General features: G+C 39.2%; 2 pseudogenes; both read right to left on the minus strand.

The window, feature by feature from the left end:
• Positions 1 to 296: 296 nt before the first annotated feature.
• LOC113614023 (olfactory receptor 10J3-like) lies at positions 297 to 1,300 on the minus strand (annotated as a pseudogene).
• Positions 1,301 to 1,341: 41 nt separating this feature from the next.
• Positions 1,342 to 23,180, minus strand: part of LOC113614022 (olfactory receptor 10J5-like) — a 109,543-nt pseudogene continuing 87,704 nt past the window's right edge.

Here is a 23,180-nt window from a genome sequence, read left to right on the forward strand (position 1 = left end):
GAGTAGTATCTTTAAAAATAAAATTATTATTTATTTTATTTATTTTTGGCTGCATCAGTTCTTAGTTGCAGCACACAGGATCTTCATTGAGGAATATGGGATCTTTCTTTGTGGCACACAGGCTTCTCTCTAGTTGTGGCATGCGGGTTTTCTCTCTCTAGTTGCAGCACGCAGGGTCCAGAGCACGTGGGCTCTGTAGTTTGTGGCACGCGGGCTTAGTTGCCCTGCCGCATGTGGGATCTTAGTTCCCTGACCAGGGATCAAACCCATGTCCCCTGCATTGTAAGGCGGGTTCTTTACCACTGGACCACCAGGGAAGTCCCTGAGTAGTATCTAAACCGTGGCTGTGTGAAGAGCAGCTTTGACCTCCTTGTTCCCTAGGTTGTACATGACAAGGTCCACCAGGTAGTGAGGATGGTGTAGGTCACTGAGATGGGTCTGTCCTGCCCCAGGGAACTCTGGGACTTAGGCTTCAGGTAAATGATGGAGGCACAGCCATAGTGGATGATGATCACTGTGAGGTGGGGGGTACAGGTGGCAAAAGCCTTCTACTGACTCAAAGGCAAAGGCCTTAAGATTCCAAGGCAATCTTAAGATTATGAAGCAATCTTAAATATGGTGCAGAAGATGACAACATAGGAGACGGAGACCAGGCCCATGAGTAAAACAAAGTCACAGACACTGATGACAACTTGATGATCTCACTGACAGTGATGTCTGTCTGTGCAGGCCAGCTCCCGCAGGTACCTCACATCACAAAAGAAGTGAGAGATGACCAAGGTATCACAGAAGGGCAGGCCAAACACAGATGTTACCTGTACAGTGTCATGTCCAGGCCAGTTCCCAGTGACCCAGATGCCAACTGGCATAGGCCTCTTACCTAGGGTGACTGTGATGGTGTGTCAACTTAACTGGGCTAAGGATGTCTAGAGATTTAGTTGGTAAAATATTGATTCTGGGTATGTCTGTGAAGGTGTCTCCAGAAGAGATTAGCATTTAAATCAGTAGACTGAGTAAAGAAGATCACCCTCACCAATGTGGGCAGGCATGATCCAATCTGTTGAGAGCCTGAATAGAATCAAAAGGCAGAGGAAGGGCAAATTGTCTCTGCTTGAGCTGAGACATCCATCTTCTCCTGCCCTCAGACATCAGCATTCCTGGTTCTCAGGTTTTCAGACTGAGACTGGGATTTATACCATTTGCCCCCTGATCCTCAGGCCCTCAGACTCAGACTAAATGATACCACCAGACTTCCTGGCTATTCACCTTTCAGAGGGCACACTGTGGGACTTCTTGGCCTCCATGACCACATGAGCCAATCCCTATAATAAATCTCTTACATATATCAATATATATTCTCTTGGTTCTGTTTCTCTGGAAAACTCTAATACAATGACTGAATCCCATAGTGGGGCTGCAGATGGCCACATGGTGTTCATACTGCATGGCCATGAACAGGAAACAGTTGTTGGTTACATACATGAAACAGCTCATGCATTCAAGAGCTAGATGTCATAGTCTTGAATAGCAATGGGCTCAGGAGGCCAGACAGAATGTAGGGACCAGAGTGTAGCAGGTCTCAGAGATGAACAGCATGCTCAGGAAGGAGTACAACAGAGTATGGAGGTGACAATCCAAGCAAATGATAGTCACAATGATGACACTGCCAGAGAGAGTCAGCAGGTACAAAGTCAAAAGGACAAAAAAAGAGAACAAGGCGGTGCTACCACCCAAAGCTGGAGAAATCTTTAAAGAGGATCTCGGTAACAGCAGTAGAGTTTGGCCTAAACTCTAAGGAAGATCTGGATCTGAATGAACTGGACAAAGGAAAGGGAGAGGTGAGTTTCTAACTATATAACAGATTACACAGTACTCTGAGCAGCACTATTGAATAATGTCTGAGGCTCAGGGGAACATCAGTGCTCTTCCACTGGCCAAAAGCTCACCATTCTTGAGAACAAATTAAGAAGTTTTTCATGATTTACTAAATTTAGGACAGGGGTTGGAGGGAGGGAAAATTTCAACATAAGATGAACAGCAGAATTATGAAAACAACTACCTTACTTGACCATTAAGGAGGTGGGTACAGGTCAAAGAAGACGCAGGTGTTGAGTGAGCCTGGCACTTCAATACCTTCTGTACTCATCCTTGATCTGGGCCTTTGATGACACAATGAGGAGGCAGCAACACAGGGAAGGATGATGAATATCTGGGATTGATCCATTCGTCTCTGTCAATGTGACTGCCAACACAAAGTATGTGCCCCGGGAGTGTGCCAGAACAGTATTCTGAGTCCTGGGCTCTCCTTTCCTGCTTCTTTGTGTAGAGAAGATGACTAGTACTTGGCCAGGCTTGGGAAGGGCCATTCAGGCTACCCTACTACCCACATTTCCAGACATGGAGGTCAATGCTCCTTTGAAGTAAATTTTGACATGTCTCTTTCTTGATCTATAGAGTATACTCCCTAGAGAAAAAGAACAGTACCTGGTGTTAATAAATAATGTTGACTTTCTCTAAATCTCTTCTTATTGTAAAATTTTTCAATGAAATGATACACGTAGAGGTGAGTGAGTTATTTTTCAAGAGTGTTTTTTTCTGCCCCTAAGCCTATACTTCATAACAGTGGCTGATAATGTCATCATTGGGACTATAATCTTTACTAGCTATCACTTTCACATTCTCCCTGTGTTTCTTTTTTAGTGTCCTGTTTCCTTCAGAGATGTTCAGCACGGGCATTATCTCATTTTGCTTTCAAGTCTTGTAGGCAAGAATCAGTATCTGAGTCTTGGAGAACTGTGAAACACAGATCATCATCTTCTTTGCTTTCTTATCACCAACCCATAGCAGTAATGGGGTAATACCTTTTCACTGGCACCTGCAACCCACTCTTACTCAGTTCAAGAACTGGAGGACATGTGTCAGGCTGGCATCCTCAGTGTGTGCAACAGGATTGCTTCTATCACTGGTTCAGGCTGTGGCCACTCTCTAGCTAACCTTTTGTGATCCACTCACTGATCATTTTCTCTGTTATGTCTAAGTCATGTTGGACCTGGTTTCTGCTAGTCCAATCACTGATTCTGTCACTGACAGTCTTCTGACTACTACCTTTGCAATTGTCCTTTTGACTCTTATATCTTCATTATTTCTACCATTTTCAGGATAGCATTAGCCAGAAGAAGACATTGCCTCTGTATTTCTCATCTCACCATGGTGATCATCTGGTAAAGCTATGCCTTTAGAGCTTACTTCAAACATGATAGTGAGATCAGCAAATGTTAAAATTAGTTGATCTCAATGACCAACTCTAATCAGAGTCTGTAACACTTAAAAGTAAAGATGTCGGGGCTTCCCTGGTGGCGCAGTGGTTGGGAGTCCGCCTGCCGATGAAGTGGACACGGGTTTGTGCCCCGGTCCGGCAAGATCCCACATGCCGCGGAGTGGCTGGGCCCATGAGCCATGGCCGCTGAGCCTGTGCATCCGGAGCGTGTGCTCCGCAACAGGAGAGGCCACAACAATGAGAGGCCCACATACCGCAAAAAAAAAAGTAAAGATGTCAAGAATGCCTTGACATAATTGTAGATAATAAAGCTCTTTTCCAGGATTATTGGAAGGATATTAAAATCTCTTCTCAAGTAGTTTTGCAAAATTTCCAGACAGAAATATTGTAAATAAAGTCACTGGTGTCAAGGTTTCAGGTGACTGGTGATGTGTCATCTGACACAACTAGGGCCAGCATAAAAGTGAGCTTCAAGTACAAATTTCAAAAAAAATGTTCTTATAACCTCAGCCTATTGTTAATATTATAAGTATATAGCCCTTTAAATTGATGCCCACTGATTCTAGTTCTTGAGATTTCTATGAGGTCAAAATATGGTCTACAGCATAAAATTCAAACTTAAGATGTTCAGTGTACACCATAAACTGAAATAAACTATAATAACACATACAGTTAACTAAATCTAGAATTAATTCAACTTGGATGCTTGAAAGGGGATTTATTCGAAAGAATTTTTTTGACAAAAAAAAAAATCTGATTGGGAATTCTGGTTCCTGGTTCCACATGTAAGGAGCGTGGAACACACCATTCTATCCTAATGAAAGAAAGTGAAAGCCTGAACAGGCTGAAAAATCAACAGTTCTTGAATCCATAAGAAAGGTGAGGACACAGGGAAAACTACTGCCCCTAAGATTGCAGAGACAGGCAAATATAAGGAGTCATGGTTTACTGGAACAGAGATTCATGCATGAAACCACCATGGGAGCCAGTGCTGGGGTAGGAAGGGAAAGATAAATGATCACTTTTGATAACAAAATTTAATCTAAATAGGAGCATACATTTATGCTTTATGTAATTACTATAATTGGTACTATTTATATTTTTTGTATGGTCTCCAATTGTTGTCGAGTGTTACTTCCTTTCAGCCTGTAAAACTTCCTCTTGTACTCTTGTAAGGCAGGTCTGCTATCAACAAATACTCTCAAGTCTTTGATTACCTGGAAATGTCTTTACTTCACCTTCATTTTTGAATGATAGTTTTGCTAAATATAGAATTCTTGACCTTGGGCATCATGCATTGAAAGCTTCAGATTGTATTTAAGAGGAAGCTATAGATCATTCCCTACAGACATTCTTCAGATCCACAGTTACTTGCATTTCTTTTCCTGAAGTCACTTTTTAAGGTTGGGTACTTTAAACATTTCCTTTAAAAGAAAACTTGGGGGAAAAAAAAAAGAATTATTGATGAACAGGATTTTCCTCCCAGCAATTTAGATGTGTTTTATTGACTCTGGACTCTACTATCTGAAGAAAAGTCAGCTGTTCATCTTATTTTGGGGCCCTTGTATGTGATGAGTTGTTTATCTCTTCTTGATTTCATGATTTTCTCTTTGTCTTTGGCATTTAACAATTTGACTATAATGTTTCCACATGTGGCTCTCTTTGTGTCTTGTCTTTCTTGGATGGATAGACTAATGTTTCTCATCAAATTTGGAAGGGGGGGTGGCCACTGAACCCACAGTGGAAACTGAGGAAGGAAGATACAAGCAAACATCTTTTCTTAGAAGAAAGCAGTCTGTGCTGGATCTCCAACTTCAATTCCAGCTCTTTTCTCCTTCTGCACAGCACTTTCTCTCCAGACAGGACCCAGACCACTGGATTTATTGAGGAAGAAATGGCATGCCAGTGTGACAAGTTAACTCTACTCTCTGTCTTGCTTACCTGAATTGGTGCAGCCAGAATCTTTCCTCCCCTCCAAAGAATGACTCAGTTACTTAAGAAACAATGAATTTAATATGGAGACATTAAAGTTTACTTGCCCCTTGCGTCTAAGGTGTTCTAGAATTCATGAAATTTAATCACAACCACAAACATAAATTACAGTCCTCCTCTCTCCCTTTCTTCTACAAATGACTCTGCTTCAATCTAAGAATTTTAAAGCATTCGGAACTTTTTTTTTTTCAGCTCAGTTGTATCATAGATGCTGTTTCTCTGTTGGTTGCTCCTACTTTGCCGCTACATATTGAAATGACAAAGGACTGAGGTCTGGGATTTTTCATTTATATTCTCTCTTGAAGTGTTCCCATCCAATACCTTAGTTTCTTTCTTTCATTCTTTCCTCCTTCCTTTCTTCCAATTCTTTTGTTGAACAAGTAACACACAGACATTGAACAGCAATCCAAAAGTAAAACAGGTTTATAGTTAAACATTCTTCTTTCAGTTTCCTTCCTGTTGCTTTTAGGATGCTGGTTCCTTGAAAATACTACCCCAATAACCTACTGATAAACAAGGCTGAGATTATTCTTACTTTGATAAGGGAGAATACCACCTTGACAAAGTATTAGTGCAAAGTTAGAAGGAAGTGCAAAGTTAGGCTATTGACAAAGTTTCGGAGTATGGCGTACGTCAGTCTTTCAATTCATGGACTGTACTAGGATTGGGTAAGGATCATGATTTAATAATTTAGGACTGATAGACTCAACAAAGTAATACTTTTGAGATTAGAGTTTCAATTTCCTTAGAGCATTAACAGTCATTTGATGCTATTTATTAAAAATCCAAACAGTTTGATGCTCATTGACATAAGTTTTTGGTAGAGTTTCCTAAGAAGAACAATAAAGTTATATACAACTTTTGTCTTCCTGGGCAAGAATGTTTTGGAATAGTAATGCCATGCTGATGAAGGTAATGGAAGAGTAAAGTTGTATTACGAAAACAACTAAATAGCAAAGTCACGTTAACATAGTCAGTAAGCACACTTCCTCCCTTTATCCCTCCACCCTATATTCCTTCCAGGCAATATATAGTATATAAATATAGAGATGCCTTGCATATACTAGCTAATATAAAAGCACATATGTGTTTACATACACGTTAATACTTTCCCCACTATATTTAACAATATCTGAGATGTCCTTCTGTAGAGCACTTAAATAATTATCTGATTATTTTTCAATGGTGGCGTAACTTTCTACTTTATAGATATGTCATTTTGTTAACCAAGTTTATTATTGATGAATGTTTTGGTCCTTTTTTTTCTAGCTATTGCCACTGTAAACAATTCTGAAACAGAAAACTCTATAAACATGCCATTTCACACATAACCGAACACCAGGAAGTGAAAATGCAAAGTTAGAGACCATGAGCATCCTAAACTTTAAAGAGTATTTAATAGAGTATTGTTCTTCTCTACAAAATTTTTACCAAATGATCTCCCACAAACAATATGTCAAAATGCAATTGCCCATCATTATGGCTCTAGAGGAAATAGAGAGTAATGAGACGCAATAGGGCCCAGTGATTAAAAGCATGGACTCTAGATTCACACTGCCCAGGACTGAATCCTCTATCCTCCAATTCCTAACAATGTAACCATAGGCAAGTTACTTAACTTCTTTGTGTCTCGGTTTCTTTATCTCTAAAACGGCTTGGTCTTCAGAGAGTTGTTTTGAGGACTAACTTGTTGATTTATGCAAAGTGGTTAGAAAAGTGTCTGGCACCTAGTAAATGTTATATAAGTCAACTCTAAGTATATATAAGGTTTGAGGCTTCCCACCAGCAGAGATCCTTAAGCATGAAGTGCTTAACCAGGAAGACTCACAGTGATCAGTTCAGAGTGGGAATTGGAAGCTAAAGATAAAAGGCAATAATTACAGGAAGCTTGCATGAATGCAATTAGTTTTATATTTTATTCAATGTGGTTATGCAATTAACTCCTATATTTTTCTGTGAGATTAGTGGAAAAAAATCCACAATTGATCTTAAGGGGAGAGGAATCCCAAAGAAGAGTATTGATTCATTTATTTGTCCATCAAATATTTCTGATCCCTCTACTATGTACTAAGATCTATGGATTCAATGGCTACAACATACTTGTTTCTCAATAAATATTTATTGACTGAATAATTCATTGGAAAGAATCCCTGATGTTAAGGAACTCAGAACATCATTAGAGGAGAAGGGTAAATGAGAAAGACAGTACAGAGTAATGAGTGCTATGATGGAGGTTAGTATAAGATGGTATGGAAACATAAAGGAGGGGCGTCTAACTCAGCAGTAGGGCCAGAGTATACTGTCAAGGAGGTATTATCCAAGACAGTAAGGAAAAGGTGAATGATGCATGTGTCACTGCGGACATCTAGTTAGAGGGATCAGCATTTATAAAGATACAGATGAAGCAGCAAGAGAATCACTACAGTTAAATACAGAGGCTCTGAAGTCATAGGTTCCTACGATTGAATTTTATTTCACCTTAGGTAAGGTCTGATCCTCTCTGTAACATACTTTCCTTACCTATACAATACTAGTTCTTAACTCAGAAGAATATTGTGAGGCTCCAATAGGTTAATGCATAAAGCATTGAGCAAAATGACAGACACAAAGTAAGATCTCAGAAAATGTTGGCCATGATTTTTATCATTATTAGAGACAATCATGTCCCTTTTAGGAAACAAGTGTGGTTCTGAATGGGTCTAGGCTCTGTGGTTCATAGCAGCTTTAAAGAGACTGAGTCCTTGGGGCCTCCTGTGAGGAAGAAAGAGAAACCCAGCTGAGTCCCTGAAGCTGAAGAGTGCGTTGGTGTATGGGATTTTCCAAAATACAAAGGTTGAATTTGATTGAACTAAATATGTCATTGTGTACTTCCTAATATTGTGTCAGTTGAATGAACCTGTATTAGCTCTGTTCACATTATTCATAATGTATTGAAGTAAAATCACATCCCTTCTCTGCTTCTACCACTGCAGACTTCAGAGTCTCTGTCTTATCAGGCTACTTGCACACAGGAGCCCTTGCCACTCTCACGAGGGCATTTACCAGCTCTTCTCTGAACCTTCTCAAGTAGCATAGATGGGGAGTCACCTGCACTGCATGAAGGTGAACCAAGGATTTGTGTGAGGGTTCTTGCTTTTGTTTTTAATGCTCGCTAATTAAATCCATCTTTAAAAAAAAATCATTTAGCCCTGCATACTGAGGAATAGCCCACAGTAACTTCAAATTATACTTTCTTTTTAATTAATAACTCAGAGCACTTTGTGCTTTAATCATACTCTATGCTCTCCTCTTCTAATGCATTATGTTTCATTTTCTCACTGAAATTTACCTGCCTCTTCCTGACAGCTGCAAAGAAATTCCTGCCATTTATTTTCATTTGACTTTATATCTTCACACCTTTGAGAAGTATATACATTTCTATGGAGATAAATAACCATTAATCTTGACCTTTATTACCCACCTCTAATATAACCATGATAAAGCTTCTTCATTTTAATGGCTCAAATGTTAGAGAGAGAGCCCTTCCAATTTTTGAACTAAAAGTATATTATTTCTCTTATTTATACAGCAAATGGTTCATCTAGCCTCTTAAAGGATCCAGTCCCCTTATAAAAGCCACACTGCTTTTCCTCCATAGGTGATGCTCAACATTTCTACACTTTATTATAGAAGCCAACATTTATGCCCACCCACTGTCACACACAACACGTCGTCCTTCCGTTTTAGACTTTGCTGCGCATATTTGAACTCTGACAGTTCTCCTTGGGTCTCTTGCATTTCTACATGTCTTGTGAGCAGACACACTGACTGCCTTTGTTCCAGATTATTATTTCAAGTGTACTTTTATAGTGAACAGCCTTGGAAGATAGAGTGTCTCTCTCTGGAGCATAGAGTAGACAGGCATACTTATATTATCTCAGATTCAGGTTCCCTAAGCTTAGAGTTCCACTTTTCTAACGCAACTCACTGCCTGTTCAGGTATTTCCTGGCTCTCTTTGTGTTCCTCTGTAAGAATTGGGACTTGGAGAACTGGTGCAAATGTCAATACTATTGCTGTGAGTGATAATGTCTTTTGCTTCAGTCCAAGGTGTCTTGCATCTTTTACCTACATCCATGGAACTATGGCAGGCTCACTTGTAAGCTTGGAAGGAAGGTAAATCTCAGATCCTTCAGAGTTCTCGACAATGACTTCATTCCAACTTTCTTAATTTTCTAAATGTGGCTCTTCCAGAATATGTAAAATGGGGGTTCCTTCTCCACTCTGCATAGCAATGTCAGTGCCCCTCCCACATTCAGGTAAAATACTGGAAATTCACACTTTCCAGAGATATTTGCAGAACTAAAGAAAAATGCTGTGTAGAAAATAGGGGAAGAAGAAAACGTCCATACAGCAAGCAGAAAGACTTCCCCTCAGGCTCCTTCTCCCCCATGGTCTGCCAGAATTCTGGCAACAAGGTGTGTAGCCACCAGAAAGAACATTACAGTAATCCTCCCTGGGGAAATAAAGAATCCCAAGAGAATACATCTATAGATATTGACATGGGTACTTCCCAGTGAAAAATGATTTGTCACTTTATTGTCCTATATACACAGACATATACATAGAACTTCCAACTGGTTTGTTAGAGCTTCTCTCCTAGATACAAATGAAAAATCAAGGTCGTTTCTAACATGAAAGACCATGATGGAGCAAACAGAAAAAAACATGAATACTGGGGAGAAGAGAGACAATGCATAGAGAAGAGAGAAAAATTTAAATATAGATGCATGTGTATTTATATGTATTTAATATTCTCAAACAGATGAGAGAATAGAGTGCATTCATGAAACAAAAAATGTTTCTATAACAAAAATGTTTGTTAAAGACAATTTATTCTATTAGTAAATTTAAAAAGAGAATGTTGAAAAAGTCTTCCAGAAAGTGTATTAAAAAGAAGAAAAAAGTTAGGTAATGAAAGAGAAAGGAAACAAAATGTGAGGATCAATAGAAGAGGTTTAGTGTCCAACAAATACCAGTTTTAGAACAAGTAAATAGAGAAAATGGAAGAGAGACAACATCAATGAAAAGAATATTTCAAAATATTAAAGATCATCAACTTCCAGGTTGAGTGACTAGCATAGTGGCAAAACAAATAAGAGTATATATGTCAAAGAGTATCATCTTGTAATACCAAAACTCTAGGTGTAAAAAAGTGCTAAAATTTTCCAAAAAGAGAAAGAGAGGGAAAAAAATCATATTATAAGGAATGATAATTCAAATGAAATTAGACTTTTTTTTTTTTTTGCGGTACATGGGCCTCTCACTGCCGTGGCCTCTCCCGTTGCGGAGCACAGGCTCCGGATGCGCAGGCCTAGCAGCCATGGCCCACAGGCCCAGCCGCTCCGTGGCATGTGGGATCCTCCCGGACCGGGGCACGAACCCGTGTCCCCTGCATCGGCAGGTGGACTCCCAACCACTGCGCCACCAGGAAAGCCCTGAAATTAGACTTTTTAACAACCACACTAGAAGTTAGAAAACAATGAAGCAATGCCTTCAATATTGTAAAGGATAATTATTTCTAAGCTACGTTAATAAATTAAACAAATGATTCACAACCTATGTGAATAAAGATATTTTCAAAGAAGTAATATTTCAAGAAATGTATATCCCATATTGTTGTTCTCAGGAAGTTATTGAAGAGGTGCTCCAGGATACAGGGAAACTGACATAGGCAAGAGATCAGGGAATCTCAGGATGCTGCTGGCCAAGTGTATGAAAAGGTGCTCAACACCTAATCATCAGGGAAATGCAAATTAAAAACACAATGAGTAATCATCTCACATCTCTTGGAATAGCCATTATCAAAAATACAAGAAATAACTAAATCTGGCAAGGATGGAAAAAAAAGGGAATCTTTGTGCACTGTTGGTGGGAATGTAAATTGTTTACAGTCACGGTGAAAAGTAGTATGGAGGTTCCTTAAAAAATTGGAAATAGAACTACCTTATGATCCAGCAATCCTAGTTCTGGAAATGTATCCAAAGGAAGTGAAATCAGTATGTCAAAGAGATATCTGCACTCCTATGTTCATTGCAGCATTATTCATAATAGTCAAGACATGGAAACAATTTAAGCATCCATTAACTGATGAATGAATAAAGATGTGGGAGATATTATATACATATGTATACACACATTCATATATATACACCCAATGGAATATTATTTAGCCATACAAAAGGAGGATATTCTGGTACTTACAACAACATGAATGAACCTGGAGGATATTATGCTATGTGAAATAAGCCAAACACAGAAATATAAATACTGTGTGATCTCACTTACATGTGGAATCCAAAAAAAGTTGGACTCACAAAAGCAGAGAGTAGAATGATGGTTGCCAGGGGTTGGGAGAAAATGGGGGGATGTTGGTCACAGGGTACAAACTTTCAGTTATAAGATAAATAAGTTCTGGAGATCTAATGTACAGTATGATGACTATAGTTAATAATGCTGTATTGAATACTTGAAATTTGCTAAGATATTAGATCTTGTGTTCTTACCACATACACACAAAAAAAGGTAGCTATATGAGGTGATGGATGTGTTAATACACTTGATTGTGGTAATCATTAACAATGTAAATGTGTATCAAATCATTACACAGTAACACTTTAAATATATACAGTTTTTGTCAATTATACTTTAATAAATCTGGGAGGAATTATTAAAGTGGGACGAATACTGGTGAAGGAAAGCTCCAGGATTATAGCCCTGCAGCTGTCCTACAGAGCAACTCAAGAGCTGGATTGGAGATAGAAAGAGATGATCTTAAGACAAAAAGAAACTAACTAGGAGGCCAACTAACTAGATAGATGGACAGACAGACAGTCAGATAAAAGTGATTTGGGAATATTACCTGATATGTTTGACTGTAACTATGGAAGAAGGTTTTACTGTTCTGGTGGAAAATTTGAGGCTGGATTAATTACAGCTACTTGAAAACTAAACAACTAAATGGACCTGTCAACTGAAAAAAGTGTGCAACCTAAAAGTTGAGAATTATGTTTTATCTGGCAGACAATACTGAGAACTTAAGACTGGGACACAGCCTCTCAGATAACTCTGAGGGACTATTCCAAAGAAGTAAGGGAGGAGCCAGGATATACAGGAGTTTTTGCAACAAAGACCAGGTAGTCAGCACTTCAAAAGATTACTGTTAACTAAAGAAAACCAGATAGCTCAAGTTAAGGAATTTAGCACCTTACTATATATGGGAAGATGCAAGAGTCTGGGCTCACTGAAATCATTTCTTTGATATGTACCCTAGCCATATAGGGCCAGGATCCTGTTCTTTCCTATCCTGAGTCCCCTCAGGGTGCACAGTCAGGTTGGTGGAGAAGGGGGAAGGGGAGGTGTGTGTGGCTACAGTGGCTGAGGGCTTGGCAGTGGGCATCCTGTTTCCATTCTAGGTTCCCTCAGGGATCACCCTTGGGGGTAGCCTGTAATGTGATAGCTTGATGGTTGCAACACCATTTGTTTACTGATATGGCAGGCAACATTTTTCATTCACAGACTCAATTACTAAAACTTAGTTAGAAAAACAAAGATTGCACTGGAAGAGATGTTCACTTAGAGTATGCTGCATGGCTCAGTTGTGAGTAATAGTTGCATATTATCATAATGTATATTTTGAAAATAGACTTAATTTTTACTAGGAGGATGACAAGAGGAGAAGTATGTGCATAGGTTTGTGTTCATGTGTACAAATGATGGTGTTATAAATGAACTAGGAAGAAATAATGCCTAAAATTTAAGAATTAAATGCCATTATATGCATGTTACATACAATATAGCAGAAATGTGGAGGCAAATAACATGAGACACAGGTAAAAGAGTTGAAAGTAGGTGCTTCTAAGAAGCAAGAATCATGGGTGGATAGAGAAAACATTTTAATAATGTAGTACTATTTTGTATTTTTAATTCTACCTTTTAATTCTGCATTTAATTCTACAAAAATAAAATTAAATTGTAAAAATTAAGGTTAACTCTTGGATAAATAGAAATGATGTATATATAACTTTCTAACCAGAAAAATGGAACAAAGAAATTAATCAAACAAAAAGATTTGTTAAGAAACAAATAGAGATTAAGAAATCTTAGCACATGGAAAATATAAAATAAGATGGCAGTAATATTTAACAACTACTCTAATTATAATAAGTGTGAATGAATTAAGCTAATCAATTGAAACACAGAGGCTCTCAGACTGAATTTTAATAATCTACACTATACTATTAATATAATATGTCACAGGGACTTCTCTGGTGGCACAGTTGTTAAGAATCCGCCTGCCGATGCAGGGGACACGGGTTCAAGTCCTGGTCCGGGAGGATCTCACATGCCACGGAGCAACTAAGCCCGTGCACCACAACTACTGAAGCTTGTGCGCCTAGAGCCCGCGCTCCACAATGAGAGAAGCCACCACAATGAGAAGCCTGTGCACCACAATGAAGAGTAGCCCCCACTCGCCGCAACTAGAGAAAGCCTGCGTGCAGCAGCGAAGACCCAATACAGACAAAAATAAATAAATAAAATTTAAAAATAAATTGAATAAAAGAAAGGATCCACTTTCCCCTTTAAAAAAAAAAAAAGTCACAGGTTGAAAATGAATGGGTTGAAACGTTATCCAGAAAAATGCTGACAAAAAGAAAATTGATGTGGGCTTCCCTGGTGGCGCAGTGGTTGAGAGTCCGCCTGCCGATGCAGGGGAAACAGGTTCGTGCCCCGGTCCAGGAAGATCCCACATGCTGCGGAGCGGCTAGGCCCGTGAGCCATGGCCGCTGAGCCTGCGTGTCCGGAGCCTGTGCTCCGCAACGGGAGAAGCCACAACAGTGAGAGGCCCACATACCGCAAAAAAAAAAAAAAAAGAAAAAGAAAGTTGATGTAACATTATGAATATCAGACAAAATATCTTTCTAAGTGAAAACCGCTAAGAGACATATAATATTGGTAAACAAAACAGTTCACCAGGAAGGTATTCCATTCCTGAATTTGTAAGATCCTAACAGCATAGCTTCAAAATGTATTGTGCAAAAACCAATAAAACTACCAAGAGAAACTGACAAACAAACACCAATCATAGTAGGAGATATTAACACATGTCTTTTGGACTAATAAAATAATCAATGGGTTAACAGGACTAAAAAAGTTATGACAAGTAACAAGCCTAACCTAAAACTCTAACCTTCATCCAGAGAATGTTTTGACCCCAAAGGATGCCTCAACAAATTCAGAAACAATGATATACAAATAATATTCATGGACCATAATGCAATAAAGAAATCAATCCAAAAAAGTAGCCAAACCTTCCATTACCCCTCCTCATAGTACTGAAGATTTATTTTATAAACATTTAATAGCACTTACTATATGCCAGCCATTACTCTAAGAACTTTCAAATATTTACTCATTCAAGCTTCACAACAATTGTTTGAGGTCAATACTATTATACTTCACATTTTACAAATAAGGAAATTGAGGCACAGAGGGGCTGAGCGACTTGCCCAAGGTCACATATAGCAAGTGGCAGATGGGACACAAACCCAGGCACCCCAACTCCAGGATCTGAGCTCTTTTGTATTAAGTGTATTATCTTAACATAAACATCTAAATAAACTGTGAATTAAAGAAAAAATAAAAATGAAAATTTATATAATACAACTTACAACAGCACTACACATCAAAATGAACAGGGTAAACTGAAGTTTTCTCTGAAATTTATAGCCTTATAATATTTAATGTAAAGCAAGAGGAAAAATAAATATTTTAATTCAAAAAGCTTAAAAAATAACAAAATAAACCCAAAGAAAGTAGAAACAAATAATAATGAAATAAAATTAATTAAAATACTAAAGCAATATAAAATACTAGAAACTTTCTAAAAAGTTTGGATCTTGGAAAGATTAATTTAAAAATATAACCTCTAAAAAGCATTCATTTATCCCTATATAATTTCAAACTGAAGAACATTTATATGCTCAAAATAAGTTCATTACAAGAGCCATAAGAAAGATTCCTTCCCAGGGTTAGAGCCTAGATCTGGTCCTTACCAATAATTGCAACTCCTTCATAACCTTAATTTCAAACATCCCCTCTGACCACACTACTCCAACAGTCTGCTGACCTTACTGGGATGAATGACCTATTGATCTACTTTTTCATTGTTACCTGCCTTAGGCCCTCATTTCCCTTCTTATCCAGACAAATTTCTATGGTCAATTATTTCAATCACTCCCTTGCACACACTCTCATATCCCTCCTCCTCTTTTTCTAGCTGAGCCTCAACTTTGGTTAAACCCAACTCTTCACCTACTCTGCACCTCCCCACCTGCAGCCAAATGTCCAAGCCCTATTTTTAATGCTGTCTTTAAAGACATGCTCTAAGGGTGGGAGGGAGGGAGACGCAAGAGGGAAGAGATATGGGGACATATGTATATGTATAACTGATTCATTTTGTTATAAAGCAGAAACTAACACACCATTGTAAAGCAATTATACTCCAATAAAGTTTTTAAAAAAAAAATAAATAAATAAATAAATAAATAAAAATATAACCTCTAGCAACTATGATAAATCAGAGAGATATAATAAACAAAATCAGGTAGGAAAAAAAGATAAAAGGGCAGATACAGATGAGCAAAACAATTATAAAAGCATACCTTGAAAAATTTTACATTGATCTATTTGAAAAAGAATGTAAAATGGGCAAATTCAGAAGAAGATATAAATTACCATAATTATACCACGAAGAAATGGAAAATTTACTAGACTAATAACCCTAAAAAGTGGAAATGATTGTAGTGAAAATCTATTCTCTCAAAAAGCAAGCAAGCAACAACAAAAAAAGACACCAGGCTCAGAGGATAGAAAAGGGGTGAAAGTTCCCCAGTATTTAAAGAGGTTGCTAATTGCAAACCTCTGGTACAAAAAATAGATAAAGTAGGAAATGATAATTATCGACTAATAATGAATGAATGAAAAAATAGCAACTTGAATTCAATAGTGTATAAAAAGGCCAAGCAGCATTTTCCTTTAAAACATATGAATGAGCCAACATCAGAAAAATCTATTAATGTAATTCACCACCCTAACCAATTAAAGAATAAAAAGCATATAATTATATCAATGGATACAGAAAAGGAACTAGACCATTGAAAAGACTATTAGTGACAAACTTGCAAACAAACCAGGAATAGAAGGGAACTTCCTTCATGTGATAAAGGGTATCTGAGATCTATAGCAAGCATCATATTTAATGGTGACCAAAACACGAGAAGCATTTAAATTTGGAAAATGACAAAAATGCCTCTGTAACTGCCTTTATTCAATCCTGTATTGTAGTTCATAACTAAATGCAGTAAGCCAAAAGAAGAGATACTAAAGAAATCAGAATGGAAAAGACAAAACTTCCCAAACATACCGATGATGCACCCACTCCTTTTTCAGAAAAGAAAAACCTCCGAACCTCCGTCCACTCCAGATTTTTTTCAGTCTTTTTCAGATAAATGTACAATAAGAATCATATATTTTTTAAAAGTCATTTCTCAGTTCATAATTTCAATATCAGGGTTTCCTTTCCTTCCTCATGGGTTTAGACTCCATTACATTTCTAATTTCAGAGATAAATATTTAAACAGAGCTACCAGAAAAACTGCGAAGAATGGACATTGACTAATAAGGCTCAAGATTTAATGATTATTTTAAGGTCTTGCTAAGACCTGCTGCCCAGCTTTAAGCCTTCCTTTAGCTGCTCCGTAAAGGATTTTAAACAGTTCAAATGAGGCTATGCACTGGCCATTCCCAAGCAGTGAGAAATATACTACATATCTATTTCTTAGCTGTAACTCTCTGGATCTTAATGGCTTATGAGCCTAAGTATTTGCAGTTGCTCTTGGGTAAATGTTTGAGGGCCTTGAAAGAGACTATGTGGAACTGAACCAAATGCCTAGCAACTATTTCATGCTTATCAGTCTCTCTCAGTTTACTTAGCTTATCAAAGACACCACAATAAATTGCCTTGCTTTCAAGTATTCATTTCTCAGTACACTGGTTTTTAGGAAAGGAACCTTTCCTACTTTTGGGGTCTCTAAGAGAAAGGCATAAACTGGGTACCAGAACTAGGGATTACTGAAGAGCCCAAATCCCAGTGGAACCTGGTATATTTGATATGATTCTCCTTCAACCTTTGGAAAGGCCCATCTTGGGTTTGCATTATGAAAGGCAGACAAGGCTGGGCCTGTTCAATGCCTAAATGCTGGGAAAGAGAAAGAGGGCAGGTGCAGGAAGGACTCCAATGTGGGCCTTCCTTCTCATCTTCCTCAAGGAGAAGGCTCTCAGCTTTTCCTATGCAATACGCAGTGATGCCTTGGAGTCTGCTGGGCAAAACCTGCAGGACTGGTATATAGTCCCCAGATGCCATGTCCCCATTCTTCTATATTCCACGTACCTTCCATGTGAGAATCACACAATGAGTATTTGTTGAAGGAATCAGTGAATGAATGAGTCACAGTTCCCAGAACATTCAAATTGGAAGGGACCTCAGAGACAGATCCTTCGGCCCTTAGGGTACAGAGGCCCTAGTGTGTGAGTGGCTTGTCTAATGAAGCTGCACCCTTAAACATGGTTGGGTTCCACAAGGTTGTAGACACTTTCTACAATGATGGTCATGAGGCAAGAGCTCCTATTCATCCTCCATCCACTGAGCAGAGCAGGACCATGTCCTGATGAAACAGCTTTGTTCCTGTGGAAACCCTAGATCATCTATGTAGGGGAGCAAAACTTGCCACCCCAAAATGTCTCTTTGGCATGTAGATTATTTTGAGCTGAAACAATTAAGTCCCAAAAGACTCAGGAAGAACCTTTGACTTTCCCCCTGACTAAAAGAACACAGATGGAGGACTTGTTCCAGGAAAGGAGCCATCACCATAGATAACTATAATATGAAGTAGGTGTGGTAGACAGTGAAGAACCTAGGAAAGTCTGTTTATTAAAATTCCTTTCTGTGTCCCATTGTCTTTGCAGACCCAGCAAACATTTATTTACTAAACTTTTGCTTTTCTCTCTGCATGTGAATTGCCTTTCTCCCCTTTGATTCCCAAATCACTACCGGCAACGTCCTCTTCTGTTAGTTGAAGATGGTGTTTAAAGTGAGGTCTTTGGACACTTTGGCAAGTTACTCAGTTTTCCTGGCCCTCTCCCATGTACACGTCATTAAACTTTTGTTTGATTTTCTCATGTTAATCTGTCTCATGTCAATTTAATTCTTAGACCAGCCAGAAGAACCTGAAAGGGCAGAGGAAAATTTCTTTCTCCCTGACACCTACATACTACCTATGTGAGTAGGTTGATGAGCCCCTTTTCTAATGAGATCCCCAGACATCGTGGTGTTTGGATCTTGCTACTGCTGCCTTGGGTACAGTCACTGTGGCTTTGGGGAGAGGGACCCCAGAGTCCTGGGGCACAGGAGAATGGTTCTCTCTGACAGACTGCCATCCAGATTAAAGGAACAGGGCTTTGGGGAGGCATAGGAGAATGCAGTGTTGCTTTCTGTCTGTTATTCCCAGATCTGGCCAATCAGAGAGAGAAATTAACAGACCTTGGAGGGCTCTAAGTTTTTCTTCTAGCCCTCCCTTCCAGAAGATTCTCTGGGAGCCGTGTCTGCCGCACACAGCGGGAGTCCTGGCAGTCCTGGTTCTACACTCTCAAGCCTTTGCTCTCCTGAAGACTGAGAGAGCCTCAGCCCTGCCTGGTGAGATGTAAGTCACATTCTATGACTCAGTGAAGCATGATTCTTGTCTGACTGGATGTGGCGTATGACCCTTGCCTCATGGAATATCACCTTTTCTTTTTCTTTTCTTTCCTAGGAATATTGCCAAGTAGAAAGATGAATGTACGGCTGTGTCACAAAACTTGGGGGATAAAAAGCATTATATAAATACTGAAAAATCACTCAGGAAGTGGTATCTGAGCATTAGTCTTAGAAAATCTCAGGCAGAACTTTCAAAGGGCTTAATTGGTGAATTTAGCTCAAAATATGTTCTTTGCACTGAATGAGCCAGAGGGATTGGGGACATGCAGTCCCATCCCCACACCGTCTATCACACTCCTGGCTGGTGGGGCCTGGAGGAGAGAAATGGAACATCTGAATCTGGTTGAGTGAACCTAATTTTCCCCCTCTGTACTAGAAAAAGTATATCCCCTGAACACAGAAGTGCCCACCTTACTGCCCCAGATATCAAGCAGAGGGCAGAAAAGTGAGTGTCAGTAAACAGCTGGCTGGCTGGCTGGCTGAAATATTGGGTTCATGAGTGTAGGAGTTCAAGGCAGAGATCCTGCACAAAGGCACGCTTGCACAATTGCTGTGCTGGGAGTGGCTTTTCTATTCCAACCCACATGCAGATCCTCCTCCTGGTCCTTGGGATTCTCTCCTCTGCTTGAATACTGTGTTTCATTCCCCCGCTACCTCCTTCTCCTCACATCTCCAAAAGACAGAAAAGCATCCTCTAATCTGCAAGCTGCCCCACAGTGCTAGCTAGATGGAGACCAGCCACCTTCTAGCCTTGACGTCAGGCCTGGGGGAGGAGAAGTGAAGATAAAACAATGACCAGCAACAGTCATATTTTGAAATCTATGTTCATCTTTATTAACAGTTACCACTTATTGATGGCACGCTCTATACCAGGCCCTCTGCTAAATGCCTTACTGGCATTTTCCCATGCAACCCTTCCCATGCATCAGTCCCCTGAGGTAGACATTAGTACTGTCTTCATCTTATGGGTGAAGAAACCGAAGCCTAAACAGAGGAGGAGATATTTGTAAGGTCACATGTGAAGTAAGAAGAGCTGGGGTTTGAAACCAGACCACCTCTACCCCCATCCCCACACTTTTGAGAATCTAGAGTTGGAGAGGAGGTAGAAAGTGAGGCCTGGGCTTTCCAATCAACAGAGATTGGAGAAATTAATGACAAGACCCATCCAGGAACATGAGAGAGAGAGAGATAATAAAGGTATGTGTGCTTTGGGGGTGGGCTTAACATACAAGTAGAACCCAGAGTTATGCATAGTGGGGATGGGGAGGACAGATGAAGGGAGGGAAGCAGAAACGTAATGTACTGTTTGCCTATTATGTATCAAGAGCTGTGCTTGGCTATTTACATACAGTAACTCATATAATCTCCATAGGAACACTATGAGTAGATATTATCCTCTCTATTTTATAGATGAGCCAATGGAGACAAATGAAGTGAGAAAAAAAAAATTAAGCTTCCCTCCACTTACATTGGGGTTAAAGCCAGAGATTTTTATAAACTTTAATATTTTGTTGTTTTTATCACTGCTTTCTTACAGTTACTGGTAATTCAAACCCTTAATAAGTTTCAGTCTCTTTATTGTTTACAGACTAGAAAATAGAAGCAGAAACGACATCTCACACAGAAGGAGGGAGACTCAGGTATTAGAACAAGTGGTATTTGGAGAACATAGGAAGGAAGCAGGGCTGAAAAGAAAGAGCTGGTTCTGGATCATAGAATGTCCTGGGTCCACACACTAGAATCTCCTCAACTAAAAAAATAATAATTAATTAAAAAAAGAAATGGTGGGACTTCCCTGGTGGTGCAGGGGGTGTGGGTTCAATCCCTGGTCAGGGAGCTAAGATCCCACATGCTTTGCAGCCAAAAAAACAAAACATAAAACAGAAGCAATACTGTAACAAATTCAATAAAGACTTCAAAAATGGTCCACATCAAAAAAAAAAAAAAAAACTTAAGAAAAAAAGGAAAAAGAAAAGGTGGTATCTCCTCTCACAGCCTATTCTACACATTAGCTATCTTGAATTTAATTTGAACCATGAGACACCTATATCTATCACTCAGGCTCCACTCCCCGAGTGTCCTCTCTGCATCTGTTACACTTAGAACGGTACCAGATACATAGTAGCTACTCAATAATTATTAAAACAAAGAAGAAAGGAAGGAAAGAATAAATGAAGACTCTATGGGCAGCTAAAACACAATTAGCATCAGCAGAGAGTTCTTCTCCCTCTTTTCTTTTTATTATTTCATTACTTCCAGGTTGTTTGTCCCCCTTGGTGATGTCCCCTTTTGGTACATGTATTGACTACCTCCTGGATAGCAGGCATGAATTTAAGCACTTTACTCATTTAATCCTCACTGTAAGTCTATGAGGTAAGTATTTTATTAAACTTACTTTACAGATGAGAAAGCTGAGATCTGAAAAGATTAAGTAAATTCCTCAAGGTCATACAGCTAGTACGTGGCAAAATCAAGATTTAAAACAAGCAATTCACCCCAGGGTCTGCAGCTGCATTATAAGCTAATGATGATTATATGAACCAGATTTCTCCTTTATATTAATTAAAAACTAGGAGAAAAAGGAGTTCTATACACTGCAAATTTACACATATCTCAAATCCTATTTGAATGTCATTGGGTCTTGGAAATTAGTCTGGAAGTTCAGAAATTATATAGTGTAATATGTTTTCTTCTCAAATATCTTAGTGCATCCTTTCTCCACTCAGCACAGCTCCAAAGATAAAAGGAAATCTACAGTGGGCCAAAGGCCACTGGAAAATGTTAGGGCTCAGGATCACTAGAACATTAACCTCTGTACCCATCCTCCTACCCACATTTATTATTGTCCCTGACCCCCTTCAAAGCATTGACAGCCTGAAGTAGGAGATGCTTAAGCAGTGCGATATTGTAGATGGAGCACAGGCTTTGGGGCCAGAGTAGCATGTGTTCCTATCCTAGGTCCACCATTATAAGCATGTGTCCTAAGGATGGTCACTTAACCTCCCTGGCCTTTGTGTCCAATCTGCACAGTGAGGCTGACAATATCAACCTCCCAAGGTTATTGTGAGGAGTCAAAACTGTTACGGACATGATGTCTCCTGGCAGCAGGAAGCAGGATAGCTATTAGCTCCACCAGTCTGTCCCCCACATTGCTTTCTATCTCACTCCGAGGTGACAGTTATAACAGCAGTTTTAACAAGTTCTCATTCATAGAATGAGTTCCCTCTTCCCAGGAGGCCCTGACTTTGAAAATGGGCTTCTCCTATAGTCTTTGATCCCACATTCCAGTAAAAGGAAACTAACTATTCTCCAGGGTCTTCCAGAATGACTTCCTGGACACATTTGCCATGTGTCAATAAACCTTTCAGCTGCCTCTCTGCATTCCTACCCCAGATTCCCTTCACCTATGCCCTACCCACTTATTGGTCTAACCAACTACTCAGAGCATCATTCCCACTTCTCTCCTTGTTGCCTCAGAGACACTGCAGTGAGTTCCAGGATTCATGTGTGCATCAGCTTTCATATGCAGGGTGTATAAATACTTACAAAGACATGTGCAGCTATTTTTGAATGTATCATAATTCATTTGAAAGCATGAATTACTAAATTTGTAGTTCTCTTTTCAGGATTTTTTTTTCTATCAATTGGAACAAATAGTACAACTATTATTATCCACCATCATCAAGCTGGAGAGTCACGAAATATTTTGAAATTAAAAAAGGAGTTTTCACATCCAAAAAATTTGGAGACCCCAGCTCCAGGTGACAGGAATAGTATTAGAGTAGATATAACTTCAGTGCTATAGATTGAATTGTGTGTCCACCCATGCCCCGCCCCCCCACAACCTGCACAACTCGTATGTTGAAGCCCTAAACTCTAATGTGATGGTATTTGGGGATGGAACCTGTGGGAAGTAATTAGGTTTAGATGAGGTCATGAGGGTGGGGTCCTCCTGATAGGATTAGAGCCCTTTAACAAGACATGTCAGAGGTCTCTCTCTCTCTCTCTCTCTCTCCCCCCAACCCCACCATAAGAGGACACAGAAAAATGGCAGCCATCTG

This window comes from Aethalodelphis obliquidens, unplaced genomic scaffold, assembly GCF_003676395.1.
Source record: "Aethalodelphis obliquidens isolate GAN/ISIS:26980383/991018 unplaced genomic scaffold, ASM367639v1 scaffold90, whole genome shotgun sequence".
Taxonomy (NCBI): Eukaryota; Metazoa; Chordata; class Mammalia; order Artiodactyla; family Delphinidae; genus Aethalodelphis; species Aethalodelphis obliquidens.